General features: G+C 38.9%; 1 protein-coding gene and 1 pseudogene across 2 annotated transcripts in view; one reads left to right on the top strand and one right to left on the bottom strand.

The window, feature by feature from the left end:
- The window catches only part of LOC309665293 (uncharacterized protein), a 325,697-nt gene that overhangs the window by 45,337 nt on the left and 262,821 nt on the right, over positions 1–17,539 (bottom strand). The gene's annotated exons all lie outside the window — the stretch shown is intronic.
- LOC309665296 (synaptosomal-associated protein 23 pseudogene) lies at positions 48–1,603 on the top strand (annotated as a pseudogene). Its single transcript has one exon. The product of its transcript is annotated as a synaptosomal-associated protein 23 pseudogene (transcript).

Raw genomic sequence — 17,539 nt, 5'->3', positions numbered from 1 at the left:
CAAAACCTACATGAAGAAAACTTGTATTTGATAGAACATAATAAGTCTTTTTTGTTCTATTTACTTTATTTTTAGTCATGATACTTAATGTTTTGAAATTTCAAGTGTTTTTTTTATAGCTTTAAAGAAGGATATACAAACAACATATAGATACACAGTTCTCAGGGTACCTTTAAATTAAATATTTTTCCTTGATGGGCTGTGTCCATTGCAGTGGGCTCATTGAATTTAGATGAGAAGTGTACCAGAGGAGACAGTATGACTTAAAGGGCATGCATTATATAATAGATATGCTACAAAGTGTATTTCTTTTCATCCCTCAACAGCTCTAAAAAGAAGATATGGGGATGTCCATTATGAAAGCAAGAGAACTGGTTCCAAAATTTGACTCAAGTTTCGTTACCTAGCCCTTACCCCTAGGCAATTAATTCAGGTCTGCCTATTCCAAAGTTCATACACATCCACTTTCCACTGCCCATTGGTGCACTACTCTAATAAACAGTCCAATAAATAGGAAAGGGGAGTGGAGAGCTTTGCTTTTCATTATAGGCTGTTTAGATTCTAAAGAAGGTTTTCTGTTTTGTGGGATACTTACTATTTTATCTCTCAGATTTGAATTATAAATGCAGATACCTTATCTTCATTATGAAATTATAGACAGCTTGAGAGCAGAATATGATTCTACTTTGTATCTTTTAGAATATCTAGAACTGAGATAATAAATGAACAGACTAGACATAAAAAGGAGAAGGATTTCAAGAAATATGGGTGGGAGTCTGGCCTGCAGGTGTCCAAGCTGCTGTGGCCAGAAGGGAGTGGCCAGAACTGCTTGAATATCTACATTTCAGTTTCTGCACCTATCAAGAGTTTTAATTCATCATGGATAATCTGTCAGCAGAAGAAATTCAGCTGAGGGCTAACCAGGTTACTGATGAGTCTCCGGAAAGTACGAGGAGAATCCTGGGTTTAGACATTGAGTCTCAGGATGCAGGAATCAAGACTATCACTATGCTGGATGAACAAGGGGAACAACTAAAACACACAGAAGAAGGCATGGACCAAATAAACAAAGACATGAGAGAAGCAGAGAAGACTTTAACAGAACTAAACTAGTGCTGTGGCCTTTGTATATGCCCATGTAATTGTATAACAAATGATGCCAGGGAAGATGAAATGGAAGAGAACCTGAATCAAGTGGGAAGTATCCTAGGAAATCTAAAAAACATGGCCCTGGACATGGGCAATGAGATTGAGGCTCAAAATCGACAAATAGAACGGATCACAGAAAAGGCTAACACCAACAAAGATCGTATTGACAATGCCAATGCCAGAGCAAAGAAACTCATTGACAGCTAAAGCTACTGCTGTACTTCTTTTTAAAAATTTTTATTTATTTATTTATGGCTGTGTTGGGTCTTAGTTTCTGCACGAGGGCTTCCCCTAGTTGTGGCAAGCGGGGGCCACTCTTCATCGCGGTGCGCAGGCCTCTCACCATCGAGGCCTCTCTTGTTGCGGAGCACAGGCTCCAGACGCGCAGGCTCAGTAGTTGTGGCTCACGGGCCCGGTTGCTCCGCGGCACGCGGGATCCTCCCAGACCAGGGCTCGAACCCGTGTCCCCCTGTACTGGCAGGCAGATTCTCAACCACTGCTCTACCAGGGAAGCCCTGTACTTCTTTATCATTTATTCATTTCCCTAGCTCCTCCTTCAAAGTCATTACCTTTCCAGAGTTTGAAATTTTGTTTCCACACTCTTCTAATTGGGAGATGATGTGGAAGAAGATCTAGGAGTAACAGCCCCCTTATTCTTTTATTTTATCTTTTTCCCTTGAGGGTAGACTGCTGCTTAGTTTTCCTTCTAGTATTTTCTTTCTCAGTCCATACTCTTAGGTTGGTTTTCATACATCATATATAGTGTTATTTTTCATTCTCTCCATTTACTTAGCAGGTTCTTCTGCTTTCAAAATTTGGAAGCATTGCCAAAGACAGCCATGTAAAAGGAAGCTGGGGGCACTGGGGGCAGGCACAAGGAGGAGAGGCAAGAGATAAGAGGTTGTTACCTCAGTAAAACCTGCAGACCCTAAAGCCAGAAGTTGCATAACCATAGTGAAGATCTAGTTGGCTTTAATTTCTATTTAAGTTGCAGTTATTGCCAATTTAGGCCAATGCTTGGTTTTGGAGTCTATATACACAACATTTTTGTTATACATCACAATTGTGCAACCTCTGCTTCAACAAAGAATAGAATGAGTTTTCTTAAAGTGAGCTTAATTTCTGAACTCTTCATGATTCATTTATGTACATAAATTCTATGATCCCATTTCATTTTGCACCATATAGGAATACATGGTATAAATGAATGGCTTTTTATTTTCATATTATTAGTACTATCATTTGGACTTCCCTGGTGGCACAGTGGTTAAAGAATCCACCTGCCAATGCAGAGGACACAGGTTCTAGCCCTGGTCCGGGAAGATCCCACATGCCATGGAGCAACTAAGCCCGTGAGCCACAACTACTGGGCCTGCACTCTAGAGCCCGCAAGCCACAGCTACTGAGCCCGCGCACCACAACTACTGAAACCCACGTGCCTAGAGCCTGTGCTCTGCAACAAGAGAAGCCACCGCAATGAGAAGCCGGCGCAGCGCAATGAAGAGTAGCCTCCGCTGGCCACAACTAGAGAAAGCCCACACGTAGCAATGAAGACCCAATGCAGCCAAAATAAATTAATTAATTAAAAAAAATAGTATCATGGTCCCATTACAGGCCTATTAACCTCATAAATGTGTCATTAGTCTTTGAAGAAAAAATATGTAAATATGTATATATAATATGAGAATTTCTCTCTACAGCAGGGCTTAAAATTTTTTGAAAAGTTTGACAAAGTATATCACATGAATTCAGATTTACCTCAATGCCAAGAATTATGTTTAGATAGGAAAAAAGAAACTTGTTTTGATCTCAGGTAGAAAATGGTTAGATTACTGAGTTTTATGTAGCTTTAAACTTTTTTTAAAACTAGAATGTATTCTGTTTAACTAAAAATGATTTAGAAAATTATGTCTTTGTTTACTTATTGATGACTGCACTATCATTCTCTTAGCCTTTTGTATTCAACTTCCAGAATCACATTTGTTTAGATCTTGAACAGTGTTATAAGAATTTGATTGGTATTTGTCACCTTTATTTAAAAACTAGCTTCTGCACACTTCAAAGCTATTGATGTTGATTGGTTTGACCAATAACCACTGTTTGATCCCTACAATTAAATTTTGTAGCTAAGGAAACTGTTTTTTCAAATAAGTGATGTGCTTCTGTGACTACTTTTTGGGGGGTGGAAAGCAATAATTTTGTCAGCTCTTATTTGACAAACTGAATAAAGCAAAGATCCATAAATAAATAAAAAAAAGAAATATGGATAGAAGGGAAGAGGGAATCAATAATAAATTAGCCAGGTAAATAAGTCTTAAACAATAGGTTTTAAGTAGACCTAGTATCATTAAGATATTAGTTATTCCTAAATTAATGTATACATTCAATGTGATCCCAATTAAAATAACAACAGTTTTGGCTTTCATTTTTGTTTTGGTGAGTGGTGAGGTGCTTTAGTCAAGCCAATTCGAAAGTTCACATGAAAAATAAACAAAAAAATTTAGTAAAACTCTGAATAAAAGAGCAATAAAGAGTAACGGCTCCTACATGATAGTAAACATTCACATCCCTCTCATGTGCCCAGTACATTCACCCCATTCTAATATCCCCCAAAACCTTAACCCATCCCAGCATCAACTCTAAGCTCAAACTCTCACCTAAATATCATCAACATAAAAGGTCCCAAATCTCATCATCTAAATCAGGCATGGGTGAGACTCTGGGTAGTATGGTCCATGCCTGGAAAAACTGTCTCCCCACCTGTGGACCTGTGAAACTAGAAAACAACCTTTTGTAATATGGAAGAATCTTTTGTATTCTATTACAAGTTAATCACTAAAGGGGTGTTGCCTATAAGCTTAAATTATACATAATGGCCCATCTCTGGGAACCCTGCTTTCCAGGTAATGAGTATTAAGCTAAAATACCTTTGTTTAGCTCACAGGAAACATCCTGATCAGGCCCACCTGTGAATGACTGCAGGGAGGAAAATATTAACACATCCCCTCCAGAGGCTGATGGGAACTAGGAAGTGTTTGACTTTACTCCCTCCCCTTTTAGTATAAAAGGAGCCTGAATTCTAACTCAGGCAAGATGGTTCTTTGGGGCACAAGCCCACAATCTTCTCGGTCTGCTGGCTTTCCAAATAAAGTCGTTATTCTTTGCCCCTACAACTCGTCTCTTGATTATTGGTCTGTCGTGCAGCAAGCAGTATGGTCTTAGACTTGGTAACACTTTCTCTTCCAGAATAGAGTGGTGGTACAGGTACAGAATAGACATTCTCGTTTTCATCTAGGAATGGAAAGGGGTCACCAAGCAACTCTAAGCCCAGCAGGACAAATCCCATTAGGTTTCAAAGAAGATTCTCTGTGGCTTGATGCCCTGTCCTTTGGGCCAATGGTGGTGGCCTTGTTGGCCCCTGGCCCTAAGCCTGTGTCTCTGGGCTCTACTTCCATGTCCACACTCTGTCTTTGGAACTGTTCATCCTTTTTCCTGAAGGTCAGCCCATGTTTGTAGCCAAGTAGTTCTATCAGTCCCACATCCTGTTTGTAAAATCTCAGGAGTTTAATAGTCTCCCTTCATTTCTTCCTGTCTCTGTTCCCTTCAGTCGAAGCTGGCAGTGTTTCTGCTGATGTAACATTCTCAAAAACCACATTGGTCTTTGGTGTGTGTCAAGGGGGTCTACTCCATTAGGCAAAAGAGTTCTTCACTGAATCTCCCCGTATAACCCCATCTCTATTCCGGGCTTCTGCTGAGATGGTTGAGTGGACCCAGGAGTCACCTACATAATCTCTTCTGCAACACGTTTTCCAGCCACACCTTGGCCCTCTCTCCCCAGCACACTTCCTCCCAAAACTGAATTTCCTCGTTTCTTCATACTTTCTAATCTGGATTGGCTTGAAACCTTCCAAATAATCAAGGGCTGGTTCCTTTTTGCCTAGTAGTTCCTTGTTCAATTTCTCTCTTTCCTCGGGCATTTTACGATCAGCAGGAAGGAGCTTTGCTTGGAAATCTCTTCAGCTCCATATCCAAGTTTATTGCGTGTTAAGTTCTATTTTCCACCCAGAATGAAGGAACACAATTCAGCCAAGTTTTCTGCCTCTTTATAACAAAAATTACCTTTTCTCCAATTTCCAATAATATGTTCCTCATTTCCTTTTAAAGTCTCACCAGAGAGATTTATATTTATAATTATAATCATATTTATATTTATATCAAGATTCTGTTCATGAACAATAGGATGTTCATGATGAGACGCTTTCCTTACAATGCTTTTGACTTCTCTCTGAGCTCTCACCAGAATCACCTTTAACATCATATTTCTACTTTCTCATCAAGATGATCTAGGATTTTCCAATCACCAACCTCTAAATTCTCCTAGTCTTTACTCATTACCTAAATTCAAAGCCACTTCCACATTTTTAGGTATCTGTTACTATGGCACCTTAGTTCCCAGTACCAGAATCTGTATTAGTTTCCTAGGGGCTGCCAAAACAAATTTTCACAAACTTGGTGGCTTAAAACAACAGAATTGTTTTCTCTCTACAGTTTTGGAAGGCCAGAAGTCAAAAAATCAAGGTTTGGGCAAGGTTAGTTCCTTCTGGAGGCTCTGAGGGACTATCTGTTCCATACCTTTCCCCTAGTTTCTGGTGGTTGCTGGCAATCCTTGGCATTTGCCTGGATTGAGCACTCAAATCTCTGCCTCCATCTCCACATGGTGTTCTCCTTTGCGCCTCTGTGTGTGTTCTTTTCTGTTTCTTATAAGGACAATCTCATTTGATTTAGAGACCACTCTCATCTAATGGGATCTCATCATAATCCTTACCTTAATTACATCTGCAAATACCCCAATGCCAAATACGTCACATTCTGAGGTTCTGGGAGGACATGAATTTTGAGGGGACACTATTCAACCCATTATGGTTAGTTATACTTCAAGAAAATTATTATTTTTAAGAAGTTTCCAGAGCTTGCTTATATAAGATAGATAAGATAGTGTATTAGGGCATTTTTCTCCTACTGAAATGTTCTTCTCTAGCCTGTTTGGCCCATTTTAAAATCCTGCTATCCACATGGTGATTTAAAGTGATCCTCCTTTTCTGTCAAGTAAATTAGAATTTCTGTCTCATTATGCTCCCAGTGTCGAATTTTCCTTTTGATCTGATTGACTTCTGAAGTGATAAGTTCACAATTTGCTCTGGTACTTTTAGCATATAGTTGCTGTTTTACACATCAGAGCTTAAGGCCCCCTGAGGGGTTTCTGTGATTTTCCCAGGAATCTTAACAGTAAGTTTCATTCATATTTTCACACCATATTTACTACTACTTTCCAGACTCCGGTTTATTCTACCAATTTGTTGCATTTTCGTTGATGTGTATACTCTATTTCTCCCTCTCTTGGTCTCTCTGTGGAGTACAGAATGGCTGTGCGCTGCTTTTCTCTGTTACGCGGTGCTGGTGTGACTGGACCCCTCACTAAAGCAGACTCCCCACCCTTCCTGCCGTGTTCTCCTTAAATTTGTCAGTTTTAAAAAATATTCACTTCATAGCAGACCTTATTATGAGGTCTAACATAACACTTGTAGCCTCAATAAAGCCATTTTTAAAAAACTTGTAATTTCCCAACATTTCATGAAATAAGCAGCTCCACGTTTTTTTTTAATGTTTCCAATATCATGATTTCATCTTTTTGTTATGCTACCTGACCGTGACCAATGTTAATGTTGCTTTCTGATACAAACTAAGTTATAAGAACTTATTTATGGTCAGGAGTATATAGGCAACTTGTGGGCCAAATTCTTCCCCTCTCTTTCAACATTTTATCCAGCCAAGTACATACACACATATCAAAATGCAGCCACCAGTGTCATATAACACTCTGACCTGCTTCCAAATTCAGAGTCTGTCCTTTTATCTCATAACATGGCTGTTACCATCTTGTCCAGAGCCAAGTGTTCCTTGATAATATGCATTCCTTATCAATGCAGCCTCTGCATGGAAATCCCTGAAGATGAAGGTTGGTGTAAACCTTCCTATGTCCATGAAAGTGGTATCAACAGTGTTTGGGGCTTCCCTGGCGGCGCAGTGGTTGAGAGTCTGCCTGCCAATGCAGGGGACACGGGTTCGAGCCCTGGTCTGGGAAGATCCCACATGCCGCGGAGCAACTGGGCCCGTGAGCCATAATTACTGAGCCTGCGCGTCTGGAGCCTGTGCTCCGCAGCAAGAGAGGCCGCGATAGTGAGAGGCCCGCGCACCGCGATGAAGAGTGGCCCCCGCTTGCCACAACTGGAGAAAGCCCTCGCACAGAAACGAAGACCCAACTCAACCATAAATAAATAAATTAAAAAAAAAAAAAAACAAAAACAGTGTTTGATCCATGAACAAAGTACGTGTGCACTTCTGATGGAAGTTGGGAGAAAATGTGAAAGAGTATAATTGATGGAGCACCCAATGAAATAAAATACAACACTTCAGTGTAATGAGTAGCAGGATCTTGATCTACAAGATTTGTAGATCAGGGATATATATATATATGTATATGGGAATTAGAGCAAAAATGAGTGGGGATTTTTTGTTTTGTTCTTGAGCTCATAGAGGAGTTGTTAAGAAGACTCTTGCAATCATATCATGGAGGTGCTACACCCACAAAGTGCTGCCCCTTTGGTTTTTCATGAGAGGGAAATATATATATATATAACCTTTATATATATATATATATATTTCCCTCTCATAAAAATAATATATATACATTAATATTATAGTAAATTATTATATATTGTGAAATATTAATATTACATTAAATTATCTTTAAAATTATTATGCAATATATTAAATTATTATATATTCTGTATATTATATTAATAATATATATTTCCCATATATATCACCTTTTTATATATATATATAGATATACACATAACCTTAATTGTTTTGGGGCTAGTATTTCTTGCAATTGAGTGCAGTTTCCAGTTTTTCACTCCCATTCTGGCTTCCCCTCAAAGAATAGTTCTTATGCTTAAACAGAAGTTACTAAAAATCTCAACATAATTCCCTACTACTCTTCTTGATATAGATAGATAGATACAGATAAATATATAGATATAGATAAAACCAATCAACATTACATTGTATAATTGTGTGGTGATGAAATGCAAAGCAAATTTATTTTTACTTATATTCTCATATAAAATATCAATAAAATAAGTTCCATGTAAGTAAAAGTCAAAAAAAGTATGAAAACTAAATAAATATTCACGCCAGTGAGGTCAGGTAAGGTTATGTTGTGGTATAAAAACTCCAAAAATCTTAGCTGTTAAACAACAAAACTGATTTCTTAGTTATACGATATGTCAAATACATATCATATAGGTTGGCAAGGACAGGGAGGCAAGACTTCACTTGACTGATGCCAAGAGATCTGATCTCCAGTGATTTTTTTTAATGATCTCTCTCGTTGAGAAGGGTGGCATTTGTCTAAAAATCCTTCTCTGAGAGCTCTTTCAATGTATGAATCTATGTAACATCTCAACAGCAGTTAAGAAAAGTGAGTGCTTCTACGTGAAACTGGCTTGAATATTTAGATGAAGAGAACACAGTTTAAGTTTTAAACAAAGTGAATACTCTCTACTTACAAGGGGGTGAGCTCAATGGACATGTAACTACAATATTGGTATTAGAAATATGTCTTCTCAAAATAACATTACAGAAATACAACTTGAATTTGCTAAAATAAACAAAAAGAGATTGTTTCTCTTTTCTCTGCTTCCCTATATGTGTGTACTTTATTCTTATCCTCCTGGGTGGGATGGCTTTTTTGTTCCTTCAATGAATGTGGGTACCTAAGATTATGTCTTTTGTTCATGAGATGAATCAGATGGGAGTGGGAAAGTGAAACATTTTAGTCTCATTTTAGATTCCTAGGGAAGAATCGTGATCATCCAACCCTAGGTCAGAAGCTCATCCCTGATGAATCAACCAGAGGTTCGTCAGCTAAGAATATGACACCTTCTGTAGAGATCATGTGGATGGAAGGCATTGCAGAGATGAACAGGGTAGAAAGTGTCTCCCAAAAAGAGAACACTGGACAGATAGAACAATAAGTGTCCAGAAAAAAAAACAAAGAACAAGACCCTGAAAAGAAGGTGAGTTACACATCACTGAAGAGTTAGCCAGAAGGGCAATTTCATCTAATAGACATTGGGGGTTCAGGGGAAAGGAGTGGTCACAGGTCATTGTTACCAAATGACCCAAGGACTCAGGAACTCTTCTTCATCTCCCAAGGGAGCTTGAGACCGAAACTCAAGAGCACTCCTTGTGTCAGCAGGAAGTAGATACCACCTTCCCCACATCCACCCTCCTCTTCCTCCTTACTTTCATTAGGAGTTCCTAAATGGGCACATTGGTCTGAATTTTGCCAATTGCCTCCACTGTGTAGTATTTTCTTGTTGCTTTAATTTTCTAATTTTTGTACATGCAGTGTCTTTTCTTGCCTCTTAAAACCATAGATGATTCCAGGGTTTATTTACTTAAAACAGAAAGGTAATTTTCAGCAACTTGGGAATTTTCTTGTCTGTACCCAACACTATCATGGTCTATTTTGAAATGTGAAAGAACATGATGATTCCCAGCCTTAGTCTAACAAGGAGCTAAGTAACTCTGCAATGAAACAAAATTCTAGATATTTAGCATTACTTTTCTTGTTAAAAAAATTTTTTTTAATATTTGGTTTTACCTGTGTTTTCTTACTGCTTTACCCCACTCTAGTAGAGGATTACCGCCCCCCAGTAATAAAAAGAAGCAAGCAGAAAACTTGGAAGAAACCCTCGAGAATACATAAAGAAAAGCGAAATATTTGGATTATTGGTGGAGCTTTTCCCATTTTGTTTTCTACATTCACTATTTAAAATATGCTTCTTACACATAGAAGGGCAGCAAAATGCAACGGCTCTAACAACTTGCAAACATAAAATGTTAATTAAAATTTGTGGCTCTCAAAGTTTCTAGTGGCCTATAAAATTCATTCTGCTATCAGAATTTCAGTTTCTGTTCTCTTTTCTTGATTGTATCTCTAATTATAGACTATAAGCTAAAATAATTTTATTTTTATATTTTACAAGAGCTATAAAAGAAAACTACCAAATGTTTAAAAATATAAATGGCTTCCTAAGATTCAGTTGGTGCAAATACTATTAAATAATTTGGTTTCACTATGAAGTGAAGACTTCTAACAGAAATGACTGTGCCTTTATTTCATGGATTAGAATTTAGGGAAAATAATTTCAAATACTGATAAGGTCTAATTAAATTATGGACATAATTCCATCTGTAGGTGATGATATTACATATTCATTTTCTTTTTTATCTAAATGGCACAAGAATGTGGCAGGAAAAGGTGAGTTATCACTCCATTTTTTGAGTGTACATACAAGTTTGGTCTCTTAATCGTACATAGTAGTTAAGAAGTCGAAATGATGACAAAGAAGAGTCAGAAATCAAGACAATAGTGATACTAATAGCTGCCATTCATTAACTAGCCCCATACACCATGCACTGAAACTCCACTTTTTACCACAACACTGAAAGTTACCATTTTATTTTTTTACCAGCTTTATTGATGTATATATATCATATATATTCCCATAAAATTATATATTATATAGTATAAATATACATATATATATATACCATAAAAGTCACCAAATTTAGGTGTAAAATTCAATAGTTTCTAGTAAATTTGTAGTGTTGTACAACTAAGACCACAACCCAACTTTAGAACATTTCCACCCCCACATAAAGATCCCTCGTGTTCATCTGCAGCCACTCTTCATTCCCACTCCAATTCTAAGTGATCACTAATGTACTTTCTGTCTCTACAGATTTATATTTTGTGGATATTTCATATAAATAGAATTTTATAATCTGTGCTTTTTAGAATTTACTTATATCTGAGGTTCATCTGTGTTGTAACATGGATGGGCATTTGTATTATTTCCACTTTTTAGCTGTTATAAATGATCTGCTATGACCATTCATGTACAAATCTTTGTACAGACACACATATTTTTATTTCTCTTGGATGGACGCTCAGGAGTTAATTTTCAAATAAGTGAAAGCGGCATCTTTTTATATTCCCTTGAGCAACAAATGAGGGTTCCAATTTCTCCACATCTTCTCCAGCACTTGTTACATTGTCCAGTGTTTTTATGTAGTCATTCGAGTGACTGTGAATTAGGATCTCACTGTGTTTTTTACTTGCATTACTAAAATGTCTAAAAATATTGAGAATCATGTATGTGCTTGGTCATTCCTATATATGTCTTCTTTGATGAAATGTCTATTCAAAAATATTTGTTTATTTTGTATTGCATTTTTCTCTTCTGGTAATTGAGTATGCTTTTAAAATATATTTTAGATACAAGTCATTTATCATATATATGCTTTGAAATTTTTTTCTCCCAATCTGTGGCCTGTTTTTTCATGTATTAATGATGTCTTTTGAAGTTCAAAATGTTTGAATTTTGATGAAGACCAACTTATCTTTATTTAATCACTTGTGCTTTTGATGTTGTATCTAAGACTTTGCCTAACCCAAGGTCACTCTTTTACTTTATTTTTACTGAAGCGGAAACTGAGGTTTGGCAAGACCAAGGAGACACTTACATGCAAGACTGTGTTCCTCTGCAGGATATTGTCCTTGCACGACCTTCCCCTCCACTCACTGCTACCAGTGTAGAACACAAGTGAAGTCTGATACTGGGCCAGGTTTTTTGCAAGCTGAAACGTTTCTACAGGCAGCATACCCATTTTGAGTGACTGAAGTTCACACAAAAGGACCAGATGTGTCTATCCAGAAAACTCTTCTCTAGTTTCTTCTGTGTACCTTTGGGATGAAGGTAAGAAACGTACCTAGAATATAATTTTTTACTAGGGAGTTTGAATGAGATAATGCAACTCTGCTTTTAGAGCATGAACCTGCTGATCAGCCCTGTCTGCAGCTGGCTGAGCTGTGGTCCTTACTGGGGAGGGAGGAACCTCATCATGACATCCTGGTCTCAAGTGGGCCTTCTGGGTGTATGAAGTGTGAGATCCATGCTGGATACTCATGAGACGATATTCTATGTGAATTTGTCAACATTAACCATTTTACTTCTACCAAATTACTATCTGGAAGTTCAACTATGTACTCAAACTTGAAAGGTTCTGTAAGCAAACACATAGTACAAGTAAGTTTCTGAGGACCATTTAATCATCCCAAAATGGAAAATAATTTTCTTTGAGTTTAAGACCTATAAAAGTATACATTTAAGTTCAACACTCTCCTCTAAACTTTTAAAAAATTTTCTATACAAAAAATTTTTATATGAAAAACAAAACAAATGATTAAATTTGGAGTGATCAAAAATTTCAACTGTATTATCAAATTAGAAAAATGGACTATGTATTGTGACATGCCAACGATTAAGGCTAATCGCAGTGTATGCCGGTTTGATGTTAAAACTGACCAGAGAAATTTTATGATGAATAAATTGTGGAGACTGGCTCATTTTGTATATTTAGAGAGCATTTCAAAAAAGTGTTCTTATGGGAGGCAGCCTCTAAGGTGACCCCCAAAGACCCCTATCTGCTTGCATCCCCACTGTTGTGTGATTCCCCCTTCCCTTAAATATGGGCTAGACTTACTGACTTCCTTCAAGCAAATAGTATATAGCAGAAGCATGAATAGAGGTACTGCTTCCAAGATAAGTGACAAAATGACCTGCTCTCCCTCTCTTCCTCACTTGCTCTGGAAGAAGCCAGTTTCACGCTATAAGCTGCTCTGTGGTAGCACTGGGCCTCTTGCCAGCAGTCAGGTAGGCCCTGGGGCCGGGGAGTGTCATTCTCTGGCCCTGGGGAGTGGCCATCTCTTCAAGGGATCCTCACCAATGAGAATTTTCAAATCTACAGAAAAGTAAAAATATCCTTTAAATCAGTATGACTTTGGGAAAAACTAATTATTCCAATTAAATGGAGACTGGTCAAACCAAGAGAGGGTGAGTTCATTTTAAGTATCCCTCTATTCTCCAAGCATGTTACAGGTAAGGGCTAATGAGAAAACGCTCTCAGCAGCCAATGTCACCGCACTAAACTCTGTGGGCAATGAGCTCTGGCCACCATGATGACATCATAATCAAAACAGGTCCTGGCACTGTTTTACTTGAGGGCTGCACTGAGGGACCAAGGATGTCTTGCTCATTCAAACTGCACATTCTTAATACTTGATGTTCTAACTACTAGAATTTAGGGGTTTATTTTATATTCTTGGTTCAGTGGTAGCTTACTTAGCAAAGGACACATTCAAAATCAAGCAAGGAGCAAAGAGAGCAAAATTTCTTATAACTTACCTCTCTTCAGTTATATTATGATGAATGGTTCTAAGCTACTAGGTATGGAGAACACAGCAATGATGAAAATGGAAATAAACAGGGTATGTTTCAAGGCAGTGCAACTCAAAATGTGCTGATGACTGCAGCATCAACAACATCTTGTATTAGAAAAGCAAATTCCCTGCCCCTAGTCCCAAAATACTGGATCAGAATCTCTGGGTCTGGGGGGATCCTCCCAGTGATTCTTACGTCCTCTGAAGTTTGAGAAACACTACTCTAAAGAATTTGCTTTCAAAATGTGGCCTTGTCCTAGAACCAAGAGAGTCTCCAAGACTGGCTAAAATTTGATAGCAAATGTAATATAGAATTCTATATTTTTCATTTTCCATTCTGCTGAGGATTAGATGTTAGTAAACCAAACTGGACTTATGATTATTCATAATTTGTGGTTATTCATAATATTATGGTTATTCATAATTTGTATTCATAACCTAAGATCAATTATTTGAGTTTAGTGTCGAAACCAGTTTCACTATGTATTTTAGAAATCTGGTTGCAAAACTCCTGCACTAGAAAATAGTCAAAAGTTCCACGTTTTTTCAAGAATGACATTTGGTTATCAGCGCATCATCAGTATACACAGTGGGACTGGTGAAATCTGTTGCTGACTGAGAGGCCAGATTTAGAAGGAAGAATTAGGCCTCATTAGGTATAGTTAAACAATGAGATCATGCATCTAAGAGAAAAAGCAATAAATATTTCTTTCTTTCTTTCTTCTTTCTTTCTTTTTGTTTTTATTAATATTTCTTTGCCTCTGTCAAGGGAAGTGTTACTGCCTGGGACCTTTCCTGGTCCCCAGGTTTTGGAGGATCTGAGACTGGAGGGAATAAGGATGGGGGTTGGTACATTCCCCACGTTGAGTTCAAGGATATGGAGGTCAGTGCTTTGTGTGGGGATGCGGGGGAGGAGTAGGTCTGATGGTTCAGGACTCAGAGAAGACTGTGTGAGGAGTTTCTGGAAGGAAAAGAAGTACTGAGACAAAATTTCCCTTCTTCCCCAGTGAGGCTGTGAGTCCCTCTGAAAAATTCTTTGCATTTCTGGAAACATTTTTTTTTTCTTTTTAAATCTGTGCAGCAAGAGTAACTTTTTCTAGCAAATAAGACTGTGAACTGGAAAAATGAATAATCAAAATAGGAGGGCCTAGGTGGGAAGGGGATTTGTTGATCCCCAGGATCAGCCTGGCATCTTCCTATCTTACCTGCCCAATTTAGTACCTTTCAATTCAGTCATGAAGGGGTTTCCAGGGCCTCTAAAGTGATTGTGCCATATGCCCTGACCTGGGAATTTTGCTCTCTCCTTCAATTTAAGACATCTTTAATCCACCTCTCTCTTCTCCCCAAATTTCAGTCCTCCCTGTGTTATGGTCAGAGATGGTCCCTTTCTCGTGGATTTCTAGGATAGAGATGTCTGCCTCTTTCTTCATACTCATTCCCTTTATTCTATTGCCCTAAGTCTGATGATTATGTTTACCTTTAATTCACCGGGAGGAGGATGTCATGAGAAGGTCGGTGAGGGCCAGGCCTGGGGAAGTGCCACTGGACTGAGGAAGGAGGCTTTGGGTAATATTTCAGAGAAGAGCCTCTGGAAAGGCCGTTCAGTGGGCTGCTTCCTGCCTCTTCCTCAGCTTTTATTTCCAGACTCCATCTACCTCCTCCTTCAAGAATCTTCTGCCTCAAACTAACCTTGCTGCTGACCTCAATCTCATCATCTACTACCTTTAGAGTATCTAGCTTCACTGATTCCCAATAACTGATCTCTTCCCTTTTCCTCATTTCCAATAGTTAACAGTTTCCTTCCCCTTTGAAATCCCCTTAAAATGCTGATGTCTGTCTCCTAAAACCTGCCATGCTCTTGCCTACCTCTGTTTATCCTGTGTGCCTAGTGGCCCCTGCACATGTCTTTCCCACCAGAGACAGGGAGGTCCCTGTCCCCTCGCTCATGCTATGCTCTCGGCCTCCTACACGTGTCTGCTCATGTTACTATTCTCCAAATTGTCAGTCCTTCTTCTTTAAATTTATGTAATTCCGACACATGCTTAAGAACTAGTGATTTATTTCTAGTCTTTAAAGTATCTACCATGACCTCTACCTAGCTGAATACTTTTTTTCCCCAAACTCTTTCTGCACTTCTAGTGAATTACAAATGGTTGCAAGCCATGATTTATATACATTTGCTGTTGGCCATTGGGCTATTAACAAATGATATATTGCTGATTGAGATAGCAACATTTGGAATATATAAGATGGTTTTTAGTACCTGATAAATAGAAATTGTCCCCCAAATAGGTGTTACGTGGTGAATAAGAGGTGGTGGGTATGCAGAATAAATCTGATCCTACTGAGAAAAATATTTCTGTATTGAAAAATCACTGTGAAATGCAGGTAATAGTCGGGTCATATTCTCTTGGAATTGGTAAAGTGCTAGAATTTTATAGGTGACAGTGAGTGGCCTGGGTTTTCCCTTTTTGCATCTAATATTCCAGACTTGGGTCTGGAGAAGTCAGCACCCATAAATGCCAATTGGAAAAGGCAAAATAGTGTACAAAGTAAAATAAAATCCCAATAAAAGCCTGTTCTCTCTAGCTAAAGGACCAGAATAAGTGAGGCCTAAAGATACAGAAAACTTTTAGGCAATAACTGTTCTACTCCAGCCAAACACCACAGAAAAACTACAGCCCCCTCCCCAACCCTACCAGCAAAGTCCAATCTGGGAGTCTAGACTTCCACCCCTGCCAGTCTGCAATGAGGCACCCCAGTGCTAACTCCCCCAGGCCCTGGGCGTCAGAGAAGCCCTGAAAAGGTATTGCCAGAGTCGCTCCAGATCTTTGCTCAAAACCCATCTACCCCCAACTTTAGTAGGAGTGTCCTCGCTCACAACCCTCCAACCCTCACCCCCACAACCTTTAGCAGGAGTGAACATAAATCCTTAAGCTAAAGGGTCCAGAGATAAGAAAGGAAGCTACACACACAAAAAAAGAAAAAAAAGAAACAGATGGAACCGCTTGAGACCAAGATGGCAACGAATCTGACCTCCAACGGACCCTGAGTCTCATTATATGTTGATTTTACTACATTAGCATATTAAATGACACACCTACTCGTGGCCAGGACCAGACATTAAGGACCAAAAATGGATATAAAGGGGGTTGTACCCCACTCCCTCAAAAAAGCCCCACCCCTTCCCTGGTTAACTAAGGCATGTGTCTCCCCATCCTCTGCCTCACTCCTCTTCCCTTTGTCTTTACTCTTTACAGTTAAATCACTTTCACCAGGTGGGTGAGAAGTTGATCTATGAACTTAATTCCTTCTTCTCCATTTTTTTTTTTTTTTTTTGCCCATAGAATAAGGCTTGTGCTGTGTGGATCTCTCGTTATTCTCCTACTCGAAAAAAAGAACCCTGCCCTGCTGAGCTGGGCCTGAACAAGGTCCGTACGACTTAATTCTGTAACATAAGGAGCCAGGATATTCATCCTCAGCAGGTGGTAATGCCGGTGGTAATGAGTGACCATCTCAGCAGTGTCCCTGAAGACCACAGAGACCCTGGACTTCCACTTCCACCCAGCAAGAACAAGGCACACTGACCCCTCCCTGCAGACGTGGTTTCAGAGTCAGGACTCTCACCACCATCCAAAGGTAATGAGGCTCTTCCGTGATGTCAGGTTAGGCAAAAGGAGGAGCAGGAACAAGGCACCTATGCCCCTCCCAGCAGGAGGTATCAGTGAAGGTCCAGTGGGAGCCAGAAATCCCAACCCCACTGAGCAGTAACAAGGAACCCCTTGCTCCCTGGGTGAGAACAGAGACAAATCCAAAACCTGGAGACCATGACCTGGACCCCCATTTCCACCAGGCAGTAATGAGATGGCTTGTCATCCCCTGCTAGAGTGGTGTCAGAATAGGCAAGTCAAACAGAAAATTTATATGATATCCAGAATCTCATAATGTAATACTCAAAACACCGAGGTTTTTATT

This window comes from Balaenoptera physalus (assembly GCF_965194825.1).
Source record: "Balaenoptera physalus genome assembly, contig: SUPER_7_unloc_4, whole genome shotgun sequence".
Classification (NCBI taxonomy): Eukaryota; Metazoa; Chordata; class Mammalia; order Artiodactyla; family Balaenopteridae; genus Balaenoptera; species Balaenoptera physalus.
The sequence above is the reverse complement of the archived record's forward strand: the minus strand, read 5'-3'. Positions and strand labels throughout refer to the sequence as shown.